At 42.8% G+C, this 23,869-nt stretch overlaps 1 protein-coding gene across 2 annotated transcripts in view; it reads left to right on the top strand.

Moving 5' to 3' along the window:
• Positions 1 to 23,869, top strand: part of LOC144689791 (protein kinase C epsilon type) — a 689,374-nt gene that overhangs the window by 300,399 nt on the left and 365,106 nt on the right. The gene's annotated exons all lie outside the window — the stretch shown is intronic.

The following is a 23,869-nucleotide window of genomic DNA, read 5'->3' as shown; positions in this document are numbered from 1 at the left end:
ATGTTCGTATGAAGTCTGTTATTATCTTCCTCACTTTCTACTAGATTTCTAAGTTTTGTCTCAGCTTTAAACTTTGAAATTATGGCCAGTATGCCCAATTCCAGGTTATTAATATAAATCAATACCTAATAACAACTCTTGGGGAAATGCCACTGCATACTTCCCCCCAGTCTTAAAAACACTCATTCATCACCTCGCTCTATTTTTTGTCTCTTAGCTAATTTCATATTCATGCTGCCACAACCCTTTTAATCCAGTTTTGCTACCAAGTCAATTATGTGGTACTTTATCAAATGTCTTTTGAAAGTCCATACTCACAAGATCACTAGTACTACCTTCATCAAACATCTGTTACTTCATCAAAGAACTCAATAAGTTAATCAAACATGATTTGCCTTTAATAAATTTATGCTGGCAGTCATTTAGTAACCTATATCTTGCCAAGTGACAACCAATTTTGTTCAGATTATTGTCTTTATGCTTAAAATTTATATTGTGAATTTAATTTTTTTACTCACAGCAGCATAAATATTTCTTTGAAAATATACCCTTTTTTGGAAATAGAAGATTTTTATTGTTCACTTTGACTTGTCTCCTTTTCTTGCCTATTATATTTCATCTGGTTGTACACAAGGAAATAAATTGGCAGTGCAATCTGACATGTGATTATTATGGGTTTCTGGAATCATTTTCTCCCACTCTACCTTTTAGATTGGTCCTAACTTCATTTGTATGCTAATAGAACATATGTTTTGGATTGTATCATTTCACAGCTGTGTTGACATGATTGGTTATTGCTATCCTTTTCACAAGCTCAGTTTGCAAAAATCCTTTTTCAATGCAGTAGAGGGATAATGGTGACAGTATTTGTTATAAGGTGTTAGCATTCAGCAATATATACATGATTTGTTAGATTACCACCACATATATTTATAATAGGAAGTAAGGGAGGTATTGCACAATGTACTTGTTGACAAATATAATGCAGACACTCAGAGGTAAATTTTGTCTGTTTTTTCTTCCACATATTAGAGTTGTGGTCTGAATTAACTTGGGTTCTGCCCAGCCGTTTAGTTGATATAGATAATCCAAATCCACCTGGCCCTTCATTAAATGAGATTCCCCTCCCAATAATTGACAAAAGTGATTGATCAGAATGCTAGTCCTACAAAGATCTTTCTGCACAAATCAACATGAGTTAGACAAATTAGGTTTGTAGGAATTTAGCCATAGTTCAGTTTTCCACTAAAAATGTCTACATCCCAAGTTTTAAACCACCTCAAGTTAAAGTAGTAAAACAAGTATTTATAATATTTTCTGCTTTTATTTCAGATTTACAGCATCTGCGGTATTTTGCTTCTATGTGAAAAAGTATTTTTAGATTTCTTTCTAGGTCAACGATTAGTAGATTTTTTAGTAATATAAAGCTCCCAAACAGTTTACTAAATATACTGTGGAGACAAATTCACAGTAACTCTAAACTCAGCAGGCAAACAATATGTCAAAATCAATCAGTTTGTTTTCTTTGTAATCTAATTTGACCATGGAATGATACAGCACTGAAGAAGGCCATTCAGCCCATTGTGTCTGTGATGGATGTATTTCAAAACTAAAATGCAGCTACGTTAATAGGTTTGCAAGCTGTGTCAGCCATACTGGTTGTTAAAAATGACACAATTTTTTCATCCATTCATGGGATGTGGGCGTCGGTGGCTAGGCCAGCATTTATTGCCCATCCCTAATTTCCCTTGAGAAGATGATGGTGAGCTGCCTTCTTGAACCGCTGCAGTCCATGTGGCGTATGTACACCCACAGTGCTGTTAGCGAAGGAGTTCCAGGATTTTGACCCAGCGACAGTGAAGGAACAGTGATATATTTCCAAGTCAGGATGGTGAGTGGCTTGGAGGGGAATTTCCAGGTGGTGGAGTTCCCATGTGGCTGCTGCCCTTGTCCTTCTAGATGGTAGTGATCGTGGGTTTAGAAGGTGCTGTCTGAGGAGACTTGGTGAGTTCCTGCAATGCATCTTGTAGATGATACACACTGCTGCCATTGTGGATCAGTGGTGGCGGGAGTAAATATTTGTGGATGGGGTGCCAATCAACTGGGCTGCTTTGTCCTGGATGGTGTCAATCTTCTTGAGTGTTGTCGGAGTTCAGCCAAGCAAGTGGGGAGTATTCCATCACACTCCTGACTTTTACCTTAGATGGTGAACAGGCTTTGGAGAGTCAGGAGGTCAGTTAGTCGCCACAGGATTCCTAGCCTCTGACCTGCTCTTATAGCCAAAGTATTTATATGGCTAGTCCAGATCAGTCCTGGTCAATGGTAACTCCCAGGATATTAATAGTGATGGATTCAGCGATGGTAATGTCATTGAATGTCGAGGGTTGATGGTTAGATTCTCTCTTGTTGGGGATGGTCATTGACTGGCACTTGTGTGGCACAAATGTTACTTGCCACTTATCAGCCCAGGCCTCGATATTGAGCAGGTCTTGCAGCATTTGGATATCCCCACCTTCGACCTTATGATTGAAGGAAGGTCCTAATGCGAAGATGTTCCTGTCCTTGCAACAAATAGGCAGGTGGTGGGCTGGGTCCTCATGGCTGTAGCCAGGAAGGCCTGTGTGAACCTGTGCAAATTTCAATTGCTCCTTGTTATCGAGCAGTGGACCAATTTAGTACCAGATTCTTTAGACTTTGTGTGTTGTGATTCAACCCTCAGCTCAGGACAAGGTTACGTATGTTCAAGCTTACTTCATATAAAATCCTTATGTTAAAATACAAAGCATTTGAATGTTTTACTTTTTTGGTATTTTTTTTCCTTCTCCAAGTTTCTCTGCCAAGTTTTGATATATTTGTTGTTGAGGTCTCTCCAAGACAGGGACAAGATGCGTTTGTGTGAATGCAATGCTTTTTGTGACATAGTGAACTGGAATGAACTACAGAATTGGAGTGTGGTATAATACAGAAAATACAAGGTCAGGGAACTACATAAAAATTACATCACAGAGTCTGCCTGTTCAATCTCATTAGTTCATCCTTCACGTCAGCCACAGTCTTTCTCTTCCATTCCTCTCTGCAATTAAGGTTTTCTCACAGATTGTAACAATTCCTTTGAATAATTTTTAATCATGTTGATACCATCTGAACCTCTTTCTTATGTGCATCAGTCTCTCTACGCCATATATTCCAATCTTCACTAATACTCCAACTCTTATCTCGTTATCTATTTTTCACTCCTGATTACTCAGCATCCAAGGGCAGAGTTTTGCCCTTGGTGGGTGGGCTGGGCGGGGCAGGCAGGGGCAGTTGGAAAGCTGACCGCCACCCGCGATGGGCACCGGACCACAATTTCACACTGATGGGTCAATTAAGGCCTGCCCAGCATGAAACATGAGCAGCAGCGCTTAGTGCTGCCTCCGTGGTAGGGGCACAAACTTCTTGCATGCGTGCGAGTGAGCGCTGCATAATCTCCCTGAGGCATGGAGCTGCCTCAGGGAGATGAAAAGAAATTTTTAAAAATGAAGAAAATAAAAATGCTATAAAACATGAGCAGGGACATGTTATTAATTAATTTTTAAACTTTTATTTTATTATTATTCGCTTTTGGAAACCTCATCCCACCTGTGGATGAGGTTTCCAAAAAATGAAAAGGCCGCTTGGCTGGAAACAGCATGTTTCATGCTGGCCCGCTAACCGTTAGGTTGGACAGGCAGCGAAAACTTTAATTTAACTGATTATTTAATGGCATTAACAGACCTTTTAATTTTTGGCAGGCGCGCTGCTGACTCTGGCGCGTGCCCGGTGACCGAACTATCGCACGACTGCGCATTGACGTTGGCACGGTCAGCCGACATCAACGTGTGTCATTTCACGCTCAAGCGGGTCGGGTGCACACCCACCCGCCGAGTGAAAATTTCTACCCCAAGTTTCTATTTGTGCTGTTAAATGTGTGCCCACATGTGACATAATTGCTTCTAGATCCCCCAGCGATTCCTTTCACTCTAAGAATTGCAATACATGATTTTAACTTTTTAAAAATCTTATTGAATGCTACTACTTTTCCTGTGATTTTTTTTTTGTCCAAGCTTAACACCTTTTTTCTTTATTCAAGTCTTTTCCCTGCTTGTAACTGATGGATTTGACTTTCCTTTTTTATTCATGCTCCTTTTCCATGCTTCTTGTTAAAATCTTTTGGCTTAACTGCATCTATTTTGCCTTATTTCTAATTACTTTCCCTGCCCCCACTTCTTTGTTTGCATAGCTCTTCACTTCCCTCTTTGTTCATTTTGCCAGTTCATTAGCTCCCTTCCTGTCCAAATGTGGCCCATGCTTGTGGAGTAGCTCTTATCTTTCTAAGAACTAGTGCTAATGGTTCATAAAGTAGAAACTCAATTCCTGACACCACCGCTTTAACCATGTGTTGGGTTCTCTAATCTTCCTGTGCTTCACTATTCTAGTGGAATAATCCAGCGGCGATGCCTCTTGAAGTTCTGCCCCCCCTCCCCTCTCCACCAGCTTGTTACCCAGCCCAATGAACTTCTTTTGCAGGACTTCAAGTCTTTCTGTCCCCTAATTCTCGGCCTTCACATGAACTTGCTCTCCATCCCTTTCCATAAATTTTTCCAGTCTTTCTCTAGTTTCCCTTCTATATTACTGAAAATAGATTATCCCAGGTCTTTTATCTAATTGCTATCTGCTTTGCTGTGTGCAAATGTACTGCCATGTTTACATGTGTAAGAACAGTGCTGGCATTTCAGGTGTAATTCAAAATGCTCTGAGGACATGTAAGGTACTATGTAAAACTAGGTTCTTCCTTTCCCACTGTTTTCATGGAAAAGTGCTTGGCAAACTTTAATTTGGGGGGAGTAAATTGAGAAGAGCAGTGTGTCCTTTCTGTCATCCTCAGCATGGAATGATGGTGATGTGATTTGCCATCATACCCCACATTCATAATCAAGTAAAGATAGCTTTGTCAGACATGTTTCCAAATATGTGTTCATGGAGAAATGCCCCTTTGATGTGTTTTGTGTTAAGATTTTGCTGTGTCTGTGACACAGAACTTTGTTTTCAGTTACTGGCCAATATTTATCTCTCAATCAACATCACTAAAAACAGATTACCTGGTCACTACCATGTTGCCATTTGCTGTGTTCAAATTGTCTGTTGTGTTTCTTACATAGCCACAGTGTTTACACTTCAAAAAAAGTACTTCATTGTCTGTAAAGTGGTTTAGGATCTCCTAAGGGTAGGTGCTATATAAAAATCATTTAAATTTCTTTCTAGCAATACTGTTTCCAAATATTGGAATGATTTAAACTACAGTTAAAGGAGTTTGAGCTACTGTGAAACTGTGATGTATTTTAGCACTTCAAAGATGGAATTGCGAGGATGGATGGATTTGTACTGGCTGGTGTTGTTTCAGTTGATGGTTCCAGTCAGGATAACATGACTGGTGTAAATGGAGTTGAACACCTGCTGCAACATTCCACCTAAAGCAGCTCAACTGCAAGTACTAATTAGTGTTAATTAATTTCAGTATTAGAAATGGGAGAGGAGTAATTGAACCGATAGAGAGAGGATACCTTCTGCTTCATGTCACAAAGGGTTACAAAGAAGTACCATGTCACAGTTGCGATTGTGTGCAAGTCAGGTCATGAACCCATGTGGCAAAAAGTGAGCCTGCAATAGCTTTCAATTCTCTATCCAATTGGTTTGAGGTATTCAATTTCAAACATACTATTCCAGCGATCACTTTCATTTCATTCTCCAATTGCATCTGACAGTTCCATTAAAGTTATTTTTTTTCACAGCCAGGAACTAAAGGAATTAATTTGCACAATAGTGTTTGACTGGAAGGTAAGGATTCTCAAGAAAACGAAAATACAAATACAAGAAACGTGAAATAAAATTAGAGGATGCTGATAACACACAGAAACTCGTCCTATATTGAGTACATATTGGCTACCATTCAACCTTAGAAATGACTGCACCTGCTATTCAACCTTGCAAAGTACTTCACATGGGTTTCAAGAAGTGGCTCTTACATGATTGGAAAAAAAAAGTTAATAATTGCATGGAAGATGCAGAGGGTTCTGGGGTTCTGATTGACAATAAATTAGAACTATTGCAATAATGTTCGGTAACAGTGAGTAAAGCAATATAGAAGTTGGCATGTCTGCAAAGGTCAATATTGATCTGAAATAGGGAAGACTTAACGGACCTTGAAAAATGGCAGGTGGGACCTGGATGTGGAATTCCCTCCTTCATTTCTGACAAATTCAATTTTTGCCAGCGGGGGAAGGGAGCAGGGCATGACTTACACCAGGAGTAACTCACCCGAACTCAGCAGGACAATTTGAGCTGGGTGCTGAGTTCAAACTGACCCCATTTTGGCTGTTGTAATGGCCTTAATCCACAGTGTGGGAGTTACAAATTGATATGGCAGATGTATATATTCTTGAAGATCAGGTAAGGTCTGTTTAAGTATCGTGATCAGAATTTTTTAAAACATCTGTTCTTTAAACATGGATAAAAAGGCTTAAGTTATCAGTGAAAGTTTAAAAAAATCCTCTCCTGGACTGCTTTGATTGACAGGCCATCTGGTGTTGGTTAGAAAATAAAAATTACCATCTGGCCATGCAGTTTCAGCAGAGGTCTTTGTTGACATTCCCTCAAGGGCTAATATTATGCTCGGGAGGAACAGGTAATCTCAAACCTATGGTTCCCAACCTTTCCAACACTGGAAGATTCCTCATCGCATATCTGGGTCTGTTGTTGACCAATACATGTAGATTGATTGCTATGATTAGCCAATAATTCCATTCATCATTGTATCACGAGACTCCTGGAATGGTAAAAGATTAACTAGATGGGTCTTTTTTTTTTCATCTAACAATTCCTATTTTCCTATGAGAGGTATTCCAATTAACCCTGATCATAATATGATCCAATATCCACCGGATGTCGATACACACCCAATTTCACCAGAGTTCATTTGTTTTTTCTTTCTTCCTAGTGCAGATGCTGAGGCTAATTGTTTTGCTGCCACTGTGATCAGTTAAGTCAACACAGACCTGGCGTAAAATTTTTCGCTCGGCAGGCGGGCACGTGCCCGACCCCACCGATGATGTCGGGCGAGCGATGTCATCGTGCAATATTTAGGTCTATTAAGGCCATTAAAAAGTTAATTAAAATAAATTTTTTGCTGCCCGTCCAACCTTATGGTTGGTGGGCAGGCAAAAAAACCAAGCGGTCATTGCACTGTTTTGGAAACCTCATCCATGGGCGGGATGAGGTTTCCAAAAGTAAATAAAAATAAAATAAAAACTTTAATTTTTCATTAATAACATGTCCCTGCTCTCAGGTGAGAGTCACATGAGGAGACATGTTTCATTACATTTATATTATGTTTATTTTCTTTTCATGTCTCTTTATCTCCCTGAGTCAGCTCTATGCCTCAGGGAGATTATGAAGCATGGACTCGCGCGGATGTGCGAAGGTTGCACTCGCCCAGCTCGCCCTCTACCTCCTGCTTGCACAGGCAGTGCTGAGCGCCGCCACTTGCGTTTCACGCTGGGCGAGCCTTAATTGGCCTGCCAGCGTGAAATTGCGGTCCAGTGCCGATCACGGGTAGTGGTCGGCTTCCCACCCCACTGACATGGGTGAAATTCTGCCCCAGGAAATCACTCTTAATTTTGTTTAATCCACAAGGGAAAAAGGCCACATTCTGAAAGCAGCAGTTACTCTGTAAGGTCACACATCTTGCCATTGGAGCATGGTACTAATGGGCTTCCAGGGTCATTGCCTGCAGAGACAAGAGGAGAAAATTAGGGGGAGGTAATCCAGGACTATAGTGACTTGAGAGTGGGTTGCTCTTAGAATGACTTAATGCTTGATATTTTGTATCCAAGATGTGGTCCATCAATAGTTGATCTTTGCTTGTGTAATGCATCCTTGCATACAGACTTCTGAGATTTAAGTGACAGAGACCATTAGGTGTGAAAACTAAAATCAGATGATCTCACTCATTCACACCCACTGTTCTCAGATTGTTTTGGGGATTGCATATGCATGGGGCTGATTTAGAGAGTGAAAACAACTGCTCCTTCCTTCCAAAATTAACCGTAACAATGTGTGTGCTTTTCACATGTGGACACGCTTATAACAAAACATCAACCTACTGCAGCAAAATGACATTAACTACAGGATCCATTATTGTGGACTGTTTGAATGGTCTTGGTAGATTTTTTTCTGGTAGGTTACTTATTGCAAGAATAATATCAGAAGGCCTTTCGGATTCTTCCAAATACTTTTTCACATAGAAATGACACCAGACTCCTGTGCATGATGTCAAATAAAAGTGGAAATGCCAGTTTTAATTTATTGTTCATTGAATATTTAACCTTTATTCCTATAAGTAACCTAGGCCTTATGTTGGCTGTACTAACAAACGTGGCATAAACAGCCTCCACAACATTGGGAACACAATAGGGTGGAAGAGTGCAAACAGATTAACATTTAGTAATGGATTCAGACAGCACAGAATAATAATGTGTTGCTACCGCAGGCATTGTACAAATTAGTGTTCGGTTTAAATAGTACTCATTACTCTGTAATGAATGATTAGTGGTTCAGATGCGACACGACAATTGGTGTGAACGCAATTCTGGTGAAGAGAATATTTCCACACAATTGTGATAGAGTAGCACTGAAAGCAACCCTGGGGGATGCAATATACCATTCTCTACCCACCTGCTTAATGGGGCCAGATGAGCCCTTATTTGATAATTAAAGTCACAAGCTGGTTTCTGTTCATAACACACCATGCTATAAATGCACAGCAGCTCAATCAACATTTGAAACAGAGGTTGGCATTTCATGTGGAAACCCTTCATTGTTAAACTATTATTTCCCTTTCAGATGCTGCTGGATCGACCGAGTGTTTTCCAGCATTTTCTGTTTCATTACACGTTTTTCTTTTTTTACTCCAAGCCTGTATTAAAATTAGTTAATTTTGCTTTTCTTTCTGTGTATTTCTGTATTTAGATGTTTATATTAGCCTCTTGCTAGTAGTGCACAGTCAGAATAAGTAAAGAGATAGAGTCCGTCACTGCAAACAACAATTAACTGTTAGTGGGTCAGTATGTAAAAAAGGGTTATTTTAAGAACTAATATTAAATTGCTCATAGTTAATATAGAATCATAGGCCACAATCTTTCACTGAGCAGGCGGGCACGCGCCCAACCCGAACAAGTGTAAAATGATGCACGATGATGTTGGGCGAGTGCCCCAATGTCGTCGTGCACTCGCACGATATTTTGGTCAGCGGGCGTGTGCGAGATTCGGCAGCGTGCCCGCCAACAATTAATGGCCTGTTGAGGCCATTAAAGACCTAATTGAATTAAATTTTTCGCTGCCCGTCCAACCGAATGGTTGGCGGGCAGGTGAAAAGGCCAAGCGGCCTTTGGGTTTTTTGCCGAACCTCATCCATGGGCGGGCTGAGGTTTCGATCCGTCATTTTTAAAAAAAAATTAAAATGTGGCAGAGTGACATGAGGGGATGCGTTGTTAACATTTTTTAAATCGTTTTTTTTTTGTTCAAAATCTTCATTTCCCAGAGGCAGCTCTGTGCCTCAGGGAGCTTTTCCTGCACGCACTCGCATGCATGCATGAACCTCCGTGCTCGCCTCCCTCCCCCCACCCCCACACACAGGCAGTTCTGAGCGCTGCAGTGCGCATTTCATGCTGGGTGGGCCTTAGTGGCCCGCCAGTGTGAAATTGTGGTCGGGCTCCAATCGCAGGCAGTGGTCGGCTTCACAACTGCTTCCGCTCGCCCCCGCTGAACCCGCCACGAGGGCAAAATCCTGGCCATAGAACTATTATAGCACAGAAGGTGGCCATTCAGCCCATTCTGTCTGTACCAGCATTGTACAAATTATTGTTTGGTTTAAATGCTACTCATTACTCTGTAATGAAAGATTAGTGATTCAGATGCGACACTACAATTAGTGTGAACGCAATTCTGGTGAAGAGAATATTTCTGTACAATTGTGATAGGGTAGCACTGAAAACGCCCCTAGGGGCTGGAATACACAGCCACCTGCTTAATGGGGCTAGATAAGCCCTTGTGTGATAATTAAAGTAACAAGCCATCTGGTGCCACTCGCCAGCTGTATCTCTGTAACCCTGCAAACTTCTTCCTCTTCAGACAATGACCCAACTCTTTTGGAAAGCTATGATTGAATCTGCCTCCACCAAACTTTTAGGCAATGCATTTCCAGATCCTAACCATTTGCTGAGTAAAAATGTTTTTCTCATGTTGCCAATGCATCTTGTGCCAATCGTCTTAAATCTTAAATGTGTGAAATAGCCAAACCACCAGACACGTCAGTTTACCAGGAGAGATAGAGATTCAGGCCCAGATTTTCGTCCCTGGGTTGAGTTTGCGGAGTCGAGAAATTTCCTGACTCGGCGAAACATACCTTTAAAAATGGCTGCCTGCAAGTGGGATTTTCGTTTTGGGGTGGGGGTGGAATAGGAGTGGGGGCGGGCGACCCTGGAATGCGCAGGCTGCCGGATACAGAGGCAGCCTGAGCACAAGGCTTGCCTCTGTACTCCGGCACTGTGTTTAAATAAATTAAAAAAACAAAATACATTCCTCCAGCCCTCACCCCTTACCCCCTCACTCCATGTGCCCATCCATTCCAACCTATGCCAACTGATGGTCCCAAACACCGCTCCACCCCAATGGTCCCATGCCCCTTATGCCAACTTAGTGCCTCTCTACCCACCTTCCCAATCCACATACCCCAGGCCAGCCTAGTGCCAACTCATGCCAACCAACGCTCCTCATCTACCACTCTTTCCCCTTACTCCTTCCGTGCCAACTCACCTAGTTTCCATGGGCAGCTCCTTGACAGCTTTTATACTTCCTGGACAACTTTGACAGGTTTGACAGCTTTAACATTTCCTGAATAGCTTTGAGAGGTTTTCAGCTGGACAGCACTTTAACAGTCCCTTGCAACTGGACAGTTCCTTGACAGCTGGACAACTTTTTAACAGTTCCTTGACAGCTGAAAAGCTCTTTATCAATTCCTTGACAGCTGGACAGCTCTTTGACAGCTTGACAGTTCCAATGGGCAGAATTTGACATTTGGCGGGAGCAGGCGGGGGGCGGGCCCGACACGCCAGAACAGAAAATGATGTGCGATGACGTCGGGCATGTGTCCTGATGTCACTGCGCTGTCTCGTGACATTTTGTTCAGCAGGCGTGCGCCGGAGTCCACTGCGTGCCTGCCGATAATTGAAAGGCCTTATTAAGGCCATTAACAAACAAATTAATTCCACATTTACGCTGCCCGTCCAACCAAACGTTAGGCGGGCAGGCAAAAAGGCCAAGTGACCTTTATGTTTTTAGGAAACCTCATCCACAAGCGGGATGAGGTTTCCTAAAGCTATTACAACTTGACTAAAAGCTTTCTTTGAAAAATGAAAACATGTCCCATCTCATATGACACAGTCACATGAGGGGACATGTTTCATTAAATTTTTTAACGTATTTATTTATTTTTTTTAACAATTGCTTCAATCTCCCTGAGGCAGCTCTGTGTCTCAGAGAGATTGAAGCGCTCTTTCGTGCACATACGCGAAAGAGCGCTGGACATGATTCTCCCTCCGCCTGTCGTCCACACAGGTAGCGCTCAGCGCTACTGCTCACATTCCATGCAGGGCGGGCCTTAATTGGCCCACCCGCCTGAAATCGCGGTGTGGAGTTGATTGTGGGTCGCCCCCACCAGTTTCCGCCGAGCCTGCCCGACCAATGAAAAGCCCCAGTCAATGAGTTTGTGCGTAAAAAGTGCATAATCATGTTCACTTTCAACAATTCCAAAGGGTACCTTACCTCTCTCAAATGGTACCTTACCTCTCACAAATGGTGCCTTACCTCTCACAAATGGTGCCTTACCTCTCCCAAATGGTGCCTTACCTCTCCCAAATGGTGCCTTACCTCTCACAAATGGTGCCTTACCTCTCACAAAGTTGTCCCAGGACCCTATCCAAAGGGTGGTTATCCAAACACATCCACCAAGTTCAGACCTCCTCCTACCTGTTTCATTCTGCACGTTCCAGATCTTACACTCCTATTCTTCCAAAATCCCACTTCATTGGAGGCAGCTGGGGATTTAAATGGCCGTCTGTCTCTGCGAATCACGCATGCAGACTCCAGTCCTGCCTCTGCAAAGATGGGAAATGCCAGGTTCAGGGGCAGGAGTTAGAATTTTCAGCCATTTCCGGATTTTTGCCACGATGGAGAGCCTCTCCTTGTGACAAAAATCCAGGCCTCAATGTTCATTTCTAATAGTAGATTTAGAATTTGTGAAGTGTTATTTTGCTTATATTGTCTGATATGTGTGGTTTGTTTGGCTTCTATTAATTATACAGTCACCATATCATATTGTGATTGTGTGCAGTTTGGGTTGTAACCCCGGCAGATTGCAATTTAGATTTGGACATATCCAAATGTGCCCATAGAAAATTATTCACTTCAAGGGGTACTTTTGGGACATGTAGAAAAAAAAATGGCTCTGGACTATCTATGTTCCCCCCACTACAGTTCCACGGATAAGGTGGAAAACACCAACAAACACCTCTGTGTATGAGAGATGGATTTTAAATATCTGTTTGAACTCCAATGATTTTAAATGCAGGGCAATGCCTCTTTGTCAGCTGCATTTCTCACTGCTGATTTGTTTTGGAGCCTAAGTTTTGAGTCCTTCTAGTTACTTGTTGAATATTAACTATGCTTTGTTAGAACGAAGAGGAAAAATGTAAGGATTGGTGTCCATTCACATGTTTTTGGGTTATTAGAATCCCTTGTATTTTTGCTAATGTGAACTGATGAGGAGAATGTTAAATTTTCAAGATGTTGTAATTTAAGTGATGCTAACATATAAATGAACCCAAGACGTTTGCACATATAGTTCCCTACCAAAAAAAGTATTAATTTTCAGTATGCCGAAAGAATGGGAGGTATATGAGATCTGCTCAAGCTGGCAAATTATGAATTTCCTCCTATTTACTCTGTGTAGGGACATGGTTGATATCTGCTTGGCAACCCTGTCTTGGTCAGAATGTTGATATTATGATGCTATTTTTCCCCTCTGGTAATTTAAGCATTAAAGAGGCTCTAAGGTGGTCAGGATGTGATCTTGAACTGCAGCATCTGGTTAGCACATCTTTCCTGCAAGGTGCCATTTTGGTAAAGCAGTTTCAAACTCTTTCAAGTTATCAACAGTCACAGATTGCAACTCTTTCGAGTACAATCACAGTTCTTGGTTTCCGGGAGTGGGACATGAACCCACAACCCTCTGATTCAAAGGCGAGGGTGCTATGAACTGAGCCACAGCTGACATGTGCACGAAGAATGGCGACGCCAAGGAAGATTAAGCTCTGATTACCAATTAAATTGGCCCCTAATGCTCATTAAAGAGGCTGCATTCCATTTTGCTGCCTAGTGACATTATTAACAGCTTCTCCTAACAGCGACCAGCTGAACAAGGATAAAAAAATTATTGGTGAGATTTACGAGCACTACTTAAAGGCTTGCTCAGCTTTCACTGTGTACTTGCTGATTGAGGTTGGCTGACTACACTGCATTTGAATAGGACTTTCGATGTACATTAGAGACAGAATTTTACATCTCGCGGGCAGGTGCACGCCTGACCCGATTATTTTGGTCGGTGGGTGCGTGCGAGAGTCGGCAGTGTGCCTGCCGACAATTAAGAGGCCTGTTAAGGCCATTAATGTAGTAATTGACCTGGATTTTTTTGCTGCCCGTCCAACATTATGGTTGGCGGGCGGGTGAATCGGCCAGGATGCCTTTGGATTTTTGAGGAAACCTCATCCAAGGGCGGGATGAGGTTTCCAATATTAATTTAAAAACATGTTTGGGCAAAATTTTTATCATCAATATGTTTAGGTGAGTGATTCTTATGCATGGAAATTATTTTTGGAATTTGATGTTTACTTTTGATTTTAAAATTCTTCAGCTCCCTGAGGCAGCTCTCCGCCTTCAGAGAGCTTTCATTGCGCCCCGCGCCCGCGCTGACTTCAGCGTTCACCCTCTCCCGTCCCCACCCCGGCAGCGCTGAACTTCTTAGCGTATGCTTCACGCTGGCCGGCCATTAATTGGCCAGCCAGCGTGAAATCGCGGTCGGGGATCGATCGCAGGTGGCAGCCTGTTTCCCGGCCACTCCCGGGCCTGCCCGCCCAACGACCCGAAAATCCTGCCCTAGGAGTTTTTCTTGTCAGTACTTTGTCAATACTTCACCAACACTGTCAACATTTCTTTGGAAATAATCAATAGACTTCACCTAAAAAGAGTCAGTGCAGTGTTACTGTATCTTATTGGAAACCTATGGGAGTCACCAGGAGAAAGGGAGATGTTTGTCGTGGGAATCTTACCATGGAGCTGCCTTGGTCTGGAGGAGGATTGGGAGGAGAGGGTGAGACATGTTTTTCCTGGCAAAGCGGCACCTGTGGTGTCCCTTCCACCTGGCATGGCTGCTGCCCACCAGCGCTTGTGACTGTGAGGATCCGTGCTGTACCTTAACCATTAAGTTATGTGAAGTGCCAATTTCTGACCTGGTGCCTGTGACAGCGATTGGCACAGTGCCTTCTTCCTCGCTCTTCTCCTTTTCCTCTAGGGGGTTGAGGTGGCTCTTCCCTCTTGGTAGTTCTTCCAGAGGGATGGGCGGATGGTGGTGGTAGGGTCAACCTTGTTCCTAGAACCTTCAATAATAAAGCTGGAAGGGTTCAGGTGCAATGCCCTAGGCCACGGTAGGAGGGTGTGTGTGATGAGACCAAGATAGGTATGGGATTAGGGATCGTGAATAGTTGAGAATATTTATCCCCCCACAATGTTAATGGTTTCAATGAATGTTACTTTTTCCTGTTTGATTAAATAGCACTTCAAATATAAGCACACAGTAAAATGTTTGACCTTCCTTGACGTCAATTATATCCTCTTCACATGAAACGCCTCTCTTTGTAACTACACACAAGATTCTCAGCAGTTTCTAGTCTGACTTCACTTAGTCTTTCTTTGTGTTTTTGTGATTAAAACTTTGATATACCTAAGTGAAAATTTTATATGGAAAAATAGGAAGTATTTATCAGGAAATGGTAGGCTTTGATATGAAAGGATTGAAAACTAGGCAAAAGATTTGATTTAAGTTAACTTACTAGTTTAATCATATACTGAACTGTTGCTCCTTGTATATTCCAGGAAGTAGTGTCTGTGATTGCTATCATGGTGGTTTTAGCAGGCTTGAGTCACAGGTCTGTCAGTTGGACCCGTCTTTCAAACAATGGAATTTTTATGCAGGCCACTAAAAAGAGCACTTCTTTGTAAGTAATGGGATGCAGCAATCCTATTGCAAATGCCTGTTTTTTGCCTAGCCAAGCCATCTATGCAAGACATAGCCCTATGAACACAATGCAGAAAAGTCTCAAAGAGTACTGGACTGGCAAACAATTGGATATACTGCGGTTCATCATAAGGCAAGCTGAGCAAAAATGTTTGAGAGGCCATTGTAGTTCTACGTGTTACTCTGTATATTTGCCTGCTCCCAAATCAGGAACCAAGTGAACCATTTTATTGTTTTGAATTTCCCACAGGTGGGATGTGGGTGGAGGAAGGGAAACGTAGCAGGGCAGGACCAGCACCACACCTTGGAAGTGCCCACTTTTTCAATCGTGAAGCAGCCTTGATAGTAACCATGAAAGCTGTTTTTCAGGCTACTCCATAACTCACTCATCTGCTCTTCTGATCAATTGTTTTGAAACAGAATTAACTGAAATGCTGCATCTTTGCCAATGAAGCATTCAATATTGCACTGAAGCATCAGCCTAGATTATATGCTCAAATCCTGGAATGACACTTGAAAACACAACCTTCTGACTTTCAAATGAACCAAACTTATCAAACTTGTCAAATGCTCATAGCACATTCATCACTCGTATTTAAGAGGTTAATTTCTATTAAAATGTGACAGTGTTATTCATGATAGTGATGTTTGTAAAGTTATTTCATGCCATTAAAGACTTATGGAGCAAAGCCTAATCTGTAGCAGGAGAGAATTTAGTGAGCTTTAATACTTTTTTGTGCACACAAATTGACAGGTCAGAAATGGCAGCTTTCAACATTATTAAATACAATCTGAGAGTATATTTAGTAGAAACAGTTATGAAGAGATGAGTATTTTAGCTTCATGAAAATCCTCAACTGATCTCTAAAATAGAATTGTGGATTTTCTTCTTTTGAGGGAATCTGTTATGTAGCCTGCAGGCAAATAATACATTGGCAAACACAAGGGTGCAATGACATGGCAATGTTAAACCACAACAGTGAACTGAAGATCCTTCTTTTTGGTTATTGTGGTTTAATCTAATAGTCTTGAACAGCATTCCTGTAGGAGCAATGGAAAGACTACAAGACTACACAACTTCTGTTTCTACTTTTTCCTTTTAATGAGAGAATTGAAGAAGTGTTGGGCAATAATTTATTTTTGTTATTTCGAAAAGAAAGGGTAGTGCAAGTGTGTTTTGGAATCTCAGTTTGAATTCAGATTCGACTGATGAGGTGAAGTCTCCACTCTCTAATGGCTGCATATGTCCTAAATGAAATGAACTTGCGCTGAACGACCTACATGTTTCAGCGCAAGTTTGCAGCACAACATTATCACTGATTTAGCATTTGTTATCTGGACTTTATGGGCTGAATCTTAATTCCCAAAAATGGGTGAGTTGCAATGGTGTCAGAGATTAAAATGCAAACACTTTTGAACAAGAACTGAATCTGCCTTAAACTCAGCCATTTCCTATTTTAACGGAAGCAGGGCAAGGTCATTCTTCTCAAGAGAATTAGCTTGGTGACTTAAATATTATATATTTAAGCACAGCCAGTCGGTTTCCCGGGCCTTGGGAAACCCAGCAGCTTAAAGGAGGCGAGTGGGTGGAATCCATGCAGTAAGTGCCTCTACAGCACTGCTTGTGGGCCAAGAGGTACAAGAGTGTTTATTCCAGGCCAAACAAGCCACTCAGTAAATTCATCTCCATGATTTCTTTGCTCCCCCTCCATCTGCAACCACCCCCCCCACCATGAATACCATTGAACACCGCCTCCGACCACCAGCTGCCCCTCCTGCCCACAAACTACCCCCCCCCCCCCCCCCCCCCCCCCCAATCCCCACCCCCAACCCCTTTCCACCTATAATCACTATTGGACCTCCAAAGACTATTGGACAATCCACTGCAACCCCGCCTCAAAATCATGAACACCAGACCGCGGTGAAGTCCTTGCTTCCACAATCCAAAATCCCTCCCTCCCCGCAATATGGAGGACAATATGGGACATGTTATGGAGGAGTTATCTAGATCAGGTGATAAACATTGTTTATTCTACCCAGGAATGTGATGAAAATGCAATTTATGGGAGCAGTGTTCAAGCATTTTGGGTGTACTTTGGCTAAGTCATGTTTATGACAACTTGTGTTTGTCTTTAACATGGGAAAACATCCCAAGAAAATTGTTTCAGGCCAAAATTGACACTGAACCAAAGAAAGGCACATTGGTGGGGGTGGGGGTTAATGACTATAAGTTTGATCAGAGAGATAGGTTTTAGGACAAGATGAAGATGGAGAGGCGGACGGGATTAGGGAGGGACTTCCAGAGCTTAGGTCTAAAACGACTGAATACCTGGTTGTCACTTGTGGAGCGAAGAGACTGGTGGTTGCTAAGGAGGCCAGGGTAGGAGGAACGCAGAGGTCTTGGAGGGTTGTATACTGAAGAAGATGATAGAGAGGGACAAGGCTATAAAAGGGTAATTAATGTTACTTGCATTTGTGTTAGTGCAGCACAGTGAGCTGATCACCTGCAAAAAAAAAAGTGTTGGACCTGATACTAGTGACATTTGGCTTCAAACTATATTTTTCCCAGAGGCTGCAAATTATGCAGTGCTTTAGCTGTGGCTCTTCCTGTTGCTTGGCAGCTGTCTTTGTTGCCAGGTGATTATCATATTCTGCATGTGTCAGTAGCAAAAATTAGCACTTTCTTTTTTGAATTATGGAGTGCTTTTAAACACACGATTGCTTTAAATAGCATTGAGAAATTTGAAAGTTCTGAATCTCCTTTAAAGTTGATAAAATGGTGGTGCTTGGTTTGTGTGTGTTTGTTCCACTGATAAAAGAATAATAATGTTTGTAGAATATTCAAACATCCTCTCATTTTCATGCACAAACCCCTCAAAATGCATGACAAACAATAAATAATTTTGGAATGCAGTGATTGTTGTTACATAAGCTGACACTGCTGCCATTTTGCACACAGGACAATCTCACAACATAAATTACTGGCTAATGTATCTTTGGTTGAGAGATGAATGTTGGCCAGAACAATGAGAGAGCTCCCTACTCCCCTTTAATTGGGGTCCTTAATACCGAAAACGAAAATGGTGGGCGGGATCTGGAAGTCTGCCCATGATGAATACTGGATGAATTGGAAGGGCAAAGGGTGGTGGATGGGTTGGCATGGAAGCTACAAGGGGCCATAGGGGTTGGCATGAGTTGGCATTAAGCTAGCATGGGAGCTAAAAGGGGCCATGGGGATAGGTGGGGGACAAAGGTTGGTATGGAGAGTATGAGGGGCCATCGGGTGTGGGTGGGGGGTTTAGTGGGTGTGAGGAGTGCAGGCTAGAGGGCCTAATATTTAATAAAACAACTGGAACTGAGATGGGCCTTTTAACCAGCTCGCTCGGCACTCAGGCACCTGTGGCCACCTCCAATCTGGGTTCGGGGGTGGCAGGCCCAACTCCATCCAGCACCCGCCACTCCAGTACAAAGATCCTGCCATTCAGGGGAATTTCTCCTGAGGCAGACGCAGTGAGCCAGGAGTTCCCCCAACTCCTGTGAAGTAACTCGGGAGCAAAAATCCGGGCCGAGATCTTTGAAGTCCAGTTGAAAAGTCAGACAGGGCCTCTAGGATTTCATTTAAAGGACAGCACCTCAAACAATGTAAAACATCCTCAGTGCTGCACTCTTGTTTTAATATCTCTGTGGACCTGGATTCTGTGCGTAAGTTGTGGATTTGGCATGAAATTTATCTCTCCAGAAACATTCTGCATTTTAATTTCCTGCAAGTTTCAATATGAATTAATTCTTCTTAAGACTAACAATTGGCCAGCTCAATAAATAACCTTGTATTTGAGCTGGCTGTGTCAGCAGGCAGGGGAAGGGAGCTACAATGTCCATGTATAAGATTTGCTACTAAAATATTCATTGAGGGCTATGGCATTTTACAACAATTATTTTGCATGTGTAATATAGACTTTGGTGTATAAATTTTAGCTTGCCGTCATTAGCCTATGCACTCATATCAAATACCGCCCTAACATTTTAACTTGTTTATTTTAGTAACATGAGGCAGATTAGGAACCAAAAAGAAGATATTTTTGTGGAGGCATTGGGCATGGCTGAGATACTAAATGAATACTTTGCATCTGTCTTCACCAGATAAGGGATTGCAACCATGAGAGACAATAAATCTTAACAAAATGAATTGGCATTTGAAAAGTATAGGTAATAAATGAATGTCAACACTAATTTGTAAAAGACAAATCATGTTTGACAAACTTGATCAGTTCTTTGATGAAGTAATGGAGCGAATTGATGAGGACAGTGACTTTGCTTTGTATATGAACTTTCAAAATGCTTTTGATAAAGTATTGTGTAATAGACTTGTTAGCAAAATTAAAGCCCATAGGATTAAGGGGATAGTGGTAGCATGGAAACAACACTTGCTAAGCAACAGAAAGTACAGAGTAGTGGTGAAAGGTTGTTTTTCAGATTGGGGGGAAATATACAGTGGTATTCCCCTGGGGTCGATATTAGGACCGCCAATCATTTTGATGACCCGGATTTTGGTGTATAGGGTATATTTTCAAAGTTTTCAGATTACACAAAACTTATAAACATTGAGGGAGATTAGTAACAGATGTCAGGGAGATATAGGCAGTCTGGTGAAATGGGCAGACACGTGGCAGATGAAAGTGTGAAGTAATACACCTTTGGTAGGAAGAATAAGGAGAGACAATATGAACTAAATGATAAAATTTTAAAGGATGTGCGGAAACAGAGACACCTAGGGCGGAATCGTCTGGTCCCACTGGTGGCAGGGGGACAATATGGTGAGAAGGCCAAAAGTCGGTTTCACACCGTCGTGAAACCAGTTTGCGATTGTCCGCTCCACTCGTCAATGACAGGCCGTGTTTCCCGCCACCGCACATCGGGAACCTAATTTCAACACTTTAGCATCTCATTATAAGCCTTGCTCACTGGAATCATTCCCCCCCCGCCACGCTAGATCATCCAGGCAATCACGCTGACATGTTTCACAACGGTACATAGGCGATGTGCACCTGGCGGGCTGCACTGCATTGGGGACTTCGAGGTTTGTTTGCCTACCTTGCTTCGGGCAGCACAGGTGGTCATCAGTTTCAGGCTCACAAGCAGCACCACATCACTTTTAGGGGGCTCACAGACAGGTCTCTATCTACCAGGCCAGCCGTAAGGCAGGGGTGGCTTTTCAACAGCTGCAGGGCTAGGGCTTGCTTGGGGAAGAGGCGAAATGGCCTCAGCCAACGAAAGAGGCTGCAGGGTGAGGGCTGTAGTGGGGAAGGTGGGTATCCCAGGGTGTGTGTGGGGGCACATGCTGATCTGTGCAAGTGGCCTCAAGATGGTGAGGACTGAGGAGGCTGTCTCCAGAGAAGATGAGGCTGGATAGAAATGTGAGGGCAAGTGTGAGAGAGTGAATGGTGATGTCCCTTGAGCTGGCAGTGATTGAGATGCTAGTGAATGTGTGATGAGTTTGAGTGTGTGAGTTTAGAGTGATGAGTTGGTTGCCTTACCCTGGCTGCACGGATGAAATCATTCATCCTCTTTCTGCCTTGGATGGCCAACCTCTTCTGTGCAGCATCGGCACTGATCACCACTGCCACCGCCTCCTAAGCCGGAGTGGTGAGATTGTTGGACCTTGGAGGACATCACGGTGGCCCTCCAAAATGTGTTCCAATGACAGGCCACTGAACTTTCCTTGGCATTCAGGGCCATGTCTTCACTGGAGCAGTCCTGGGCTGCAAGCGTTGAGAACTGCGTGCACGGCTGCAGTTTAGATACGGCAGCCGGAGTGAGGAAATGGTGAGGTAACGGCATAGCGGGTGATTCAGAGGCCACTGCCATCGAGATGGTGCTTTTCCTGTGGATGCATAATTAATGAGGCATGAAGCAGATGATACGGCGTGAAAACCTGCCATTGTGGCCAGCGGGTAAAATGACTTTTTTTCACACCCGCTACTGCACTTAGTGCAAATCTGAGACAATTCTGCCCCTGGTGTGTATGTATAAACACAAGCTTTTGAAGGTGGCAGGACAAATTGAGAAAGCTTTTAAAACATTTCTCAAATCTCTCTGCATAACTGAAGCTCTAGTAAATCTTTTCTGCACCTTCTCTAACACGTTAATATCCTTATATGAACATGGGATACTTGACTTTACTAATAGAGGTATAGAGTATAAAAGCAAGGAAGCTAAATTTTAATAAAACATTGGTTATTCAAGATCCTGAGAGGTATGGACAGGGTAAATAGTAAGAAGCTGTTCCCTCTCAAGAGAGCATCAAGAACTAAAGATTCAAAATAATTGGCAAAGGTGAGGAAAAGTTTTTTCACCCAGAGAGTAGTTGGAGTCTGGAATGAACTTCCTGAGAGGGTGGGGGAGGCAGGTTCGATCAAGGTATTCAAAAGGGAGTTGGATTGCTATCTGAACAGAAAGAATGTGCAAGATTACGGGGATAAAGCAGGCGAGTGGGACTAGGTAGAATGCTCTTTCAGATAGCCAGCGCAGACTCAATCAGCCGAATGGCCTCCTTCTGCACTGTAAAGTTTCTATGGCCTGAATTTTTCCCGCGTCAGGCGGGCTCGGTGGGAGCGGGCGGGGTTGGTCGGGGAGCTGACCGCTGCCCGCGATTGGCTCTACCTGTGCAGGCAGGGGGAGGAGGGAGAGTCGGATCTGGCGCGCAGTTTGCGAGAGAGCATTTCAATCTCCCTGAGGCACGAAGCTGCCTCAGAGATATTGAAGCGCTTTTTAAAAAAATAAAGTCATTAAAAATTTAATGAACCATATCCCCTCATGTGACTGTGTCACGTGAGATGGGACATGTTCTTATTTTCAAAATGAAGGTTTTATTTAATTAGCATTAGCTTTAGGAAACCTCATCCCGCTCCTGGATGAAGTTTCCTAAAAAACGTAAAGGCCGCTTTGCCTTTTCGCCTGCTCACCAACTGTTAGGTTGGACGGGCAGTGTAAATTTCAGATTAATTAGGTCCTTATTGGCCTTAATAGGCCTTTCAATTATCGGCGTACGCCCGCCGAATGAAATATTGTGCGACGCACGCCCGACGTCATCATGCGTCATATTATGCTCTGGCGTGTCGGGCGCGTGCCCGCATGCGGAAGATAAAATTCAGGCCAATGATTCTGTTAAGACCCAGCTGGAATGATATGTTAAGTTCTGGGCACTTCAGAAAGGATGCCAAGGCCTTTGAGAGTGTGCGGAAGAGGTTTACTAGAATTGTACCAGGGATGAAAGACTCCAGCTATGTGGAGAGTCTAGAGAAGCTGGGTTTGTTCACCTTATAGCAGAGAAGATTATAGGGAGATGTGATAGAGGTGTTCAAAATCATGAAGGGCTTTGATACAATAAATAAGGAGAAACTTTCCAGTGACAGGAGGGTCGATAACCAAAGGGTACAGATCTAAGGTGATTGAGAAAAGAATCAGAGGGGACATGAGGAAGCATTTTTGCACACAGTGAGTTGCTGTGATCTGGAATGCACTACCTGAGTGGTGGAGTCATAGTTCTGGGTGGTGGAAACAGATTCAAAAATAATATTCAAAAGAGAATTGTATAAATACTTGGACGACAAAAATCTGCATAGCTACGGGGAAAGAGCAGAGGAGGAGGACTATTTGGACAAATTTACTAAAGAGTGGCACAGACACAATGGGCAGAACAGCCTCATTCTGTGCCATACCATTCAATGGGCAGAATTTTATGCCAGTGGGATTTTATGGTCCTGCCGAAGTGAATGGAGTGTAAAATGGCTCGCTGCATTTTACAGCCCCCTCCCAGCCACGACGCGGCCGTAAAATTCTGGCCTATGATTTTAATTGGGCAATGGTGTCATTAGAGTAAAAGAGAGAAATTTGATATAAGCGCAATGAGCCATAACTTGTAGGGTTTCATTACTTAGTACATATTGATGTCAGAAATAAGAAGCAGTTGATAAATTTTAGCCTTTTTTGAATTTTATTGCTTGCCACTGCTAGTTAACAGTGGTTTAATCAGGGAACCTTAGGGAAGAAGCAGCTGAATAAGGGGACATAATGCCTAGTAAGATGCAAATTGCTCCTCTCTGGGATCCAAACTGATTGGCAAGCAGAGTGCGGTTGTTGGGAACGAATGAAGTGATGCGAAGCAAATTAGTACTAACCGAGGATTAACCATTGTTTTCTTCATGTTGCAAGTGAGTTAACTGAATATTTGATGTCATTGTATAGTTTCTGTTCATTTTCACTGTAATTATCTGCAGGTTTTTGCTTTGTGATCCCTGTGTGCCTGCTTTTCAGGTGATGCGCTCAAGCATATCGTCATCTGGGGTGCACTCTTGATTAATCCCTGTCCTGAATGAAAGGGGCGGTTTCTGTTCTCTGGCAGTCATCTGTTTCCCTTAGGGTTGAACCATCCCTTATAATAGCTTC

This window comes from Cetorhinus maximus, chromosome 14, assembly GCF_964194155.1.
Source record: "Cetorhinus maximus chromosome 14, sCetMax3.hap1.1, whole genome shotgun sequence".
Taxonomy (NCBI): domain Eukaryota; kingdom Metazoa; phylum Chordata; class Chondrichthyes; order Lamniformes; family Cetorhinidae; genus Cetorhinus; species Cetorhinus maximus.
Note: the sequence above shows the minus strand (reverse complement) of the source record. Positions and strands in the feature narration are given on the sequence as shown.